Genomic DNA, 2,451 nt, shown 5'->3' with positions numbered 1-2,451 from the left:
AGATTTACAAAGTGCATGGACGCGGCGCTCGCCCCCCTGAGAAGTCAGGGGCTGCGCATAATGAACTATCTGGACGATTGGCTGATATTGGCACAATCAGAGACAGAACTACTATCTCACAGAACAGTGCTTCTCAGTCATCTGGAAAGCTTGGGTCTCACGGTCAACTGGACCAAGAGCTCATTACTGCCCAGCCAGTCAATTTCCTTTTTAGGAATAGAACTGGACTCGGTGACCATGACGGCTCGTTTATCGACACAGCGCGCGCGCCGTGTCGCCACATAGCCGCATCTTTCCAGAAGGGCAGCTTTCTCCCTTTGAAAACATTTCAAAGGATGTTGGGCTGTATGACATCAGCTGCAGTGGTGCTCCAGCTGGGCCTACTGCGCATGCGCCCGCTCCAACGCTGGTTGAACGCTCGCGCGCCTCGCCGAGCCTGGGTGTCTGGCGGCCAGAAAATCAGAGTGACTCAGACCTGCATAACAGCTCTGCAGCCCTGGTTAGTGGCCGACTGGTACCAGCAGGGAGTAATGATGGGAACCATCTCTTATCGGAAGGTCATCTCGACAGACGCGTCCAACTCGGGTTGGGGCGCGCTGTTCGAGGGCAGACCGGCCTTTGGCCAGTGGTCAGACCAGGAGAAGGGTTTTCACATAAACTGTCTGGAAATGATAGCGGTCGAGAACGCGCTGAAGTGCTTCCTCCCGTTCATACAGGGCCAGCATGTTCTTGTCCGCTCGGACAACACATCTGTGGTATCCTATGTAAACCGTCAGGGCGGTGTCAGATCCAGAAATCTCTGCAATCTGGCGGAACGCCTCCTTATTTGGTCACAGACGAACCTGCGCTCGCTGAGGGCGGCGCATGTGCCTGGCCATTTGAACGACGGCCCAGACAGACTGTCCAGGGACAATGTTCCCCCAGGGGAATGGTACCTGCACCCCCAAACGGTCCAGAAACTGTGGCGCCTATTCGGCAGAGCGGAAGTCGACCTGTCTGCGTCGAAGGACAACGCTCAGTGCCCGACGTTCTTCTCGAAGGACGAGGACGCGCTGGCCCAGGTTTGGCCCAGCCTCCCGCTATATGCTTTCCCTCCGGTCTCTCTGTTGCCACAGGTGATCAAGAGGATCAGGGAAACGCGCCACTCGGTGCTCCTCATAGCCCCGCGTTGGGAGAATCAGACTTGGTTCCCGGAACTGGCACGGCTGTCACATACAGCTCCGTGGCCGATTCCGGTGAGGGCAGATCTCCTCTCTCAAGCTCGCGGCACGATCTGGCATCCCCATCCAGAGCGCTGGTCTCTGCATGCATGGTTGATCAACGGGTACTCGTTGCCCTGCCAGAAGGAGTGATGAACACGATCACGCAGTCTAGAGCCCCTTCCACGAGAAGGCTCTACGCGTCTAAATTGTCGGTGTTCTCTGGATGGTGCACCGACAGAGGTCTGGACCCGCGGACATGCGGGGTGGCGCATCTGCTCACCTTCCTACAAGAGCTGTTGGATAAGGGAAGATCCCCATCCACGCTCAAAGTATACGTGGCGGCCGTAGCAGCATTCGCGGAATCGACGCACGGCCAGTCACTGGGAAGACATGAGTTGGTCATCCGCTTCCTTAGAGGAGCTAGAAGGATGAATCCGCCGCGCCCCCCGTCGGTTCCCATGTGGGATCTTTCACTGGTCCTCGAGGCCCTTAAAGGCTTTCCATTTGAACCACTAGACTCCGTGGAGTTGATATATCTATCACTAAAGACCGTTTTTCTGACTGCACTGTCGTCAGTAAAACGTGTAGGGGATCTGCACGCGCTGTCTGTCAGCGAGTCGTGTCTTGAGTTCGGACCAAATGACTCTAAAGTCATCCTCAGACCTAGACATGGTTATGTCCCTAAAGTGATGGGCACTCCATTCAGAGCGCAAGTTATTTCGCTGTCAGCTCTCCCAGCATCTGACAGCGAAAGTGATGTGAATCTCCTCTGCCCTGTCAGAGCGCTGAGGTTTTACATTACGCGCTCCGCCTCCTTCAGGCGTTCGGAACAGCTTTTCGTTTCATTTGGTGGGCGCGCCAAGGGGCTTGCCTCCTCGAAACAGAGCCTGTCCAGATGGATAGTGGACGCTATAGCGGCAGCTTACGCGTCAAAAGGTCTGCAATGCCCTCTGGGCATCAGGGCTCATTCCACGAGAGGTGTGGCCTCGTCGTGGGCATGGTCCAGTGGAATTTCTATCCATGACATATGTGTAGCGGCGGGCTGTGTACCCGCGTGGCTGGCCACCTTATTTTTTCCACTTATGGGGTTCCCCTCAAGCTCGGGGTTCTCATGTGGATGCTTGGCGCGCACGGCGTTGACAAAGTGTTCCCGTAGCGTAAGCTAAACTTACGCAATACGAGAGAACCTCGGTTACTAACGTAACCTCGGTTCTCTCTAGAGAGGGAACGAGTATTGCGTAACCGGCCG

This window comes from Siphateles boraxobius, unplaced genomic scaffold (assembly GCF_051911475.1).
Source record: "Siphateles boraxobius isolate OS27281-9 unplaced genomic scaffold, OSU_SipBor_1 22, whole genome shotgun sequence".
NCBI classification, from domain to species: Eukaryota; Metazoa; Chordata; class Actinopteri; order Cypriniformes; family Leuciscidae; genus Siphateles; species Siphateles boraxobius.
This window is presented reverse-complemented; position numbering follows the sequence as displayed.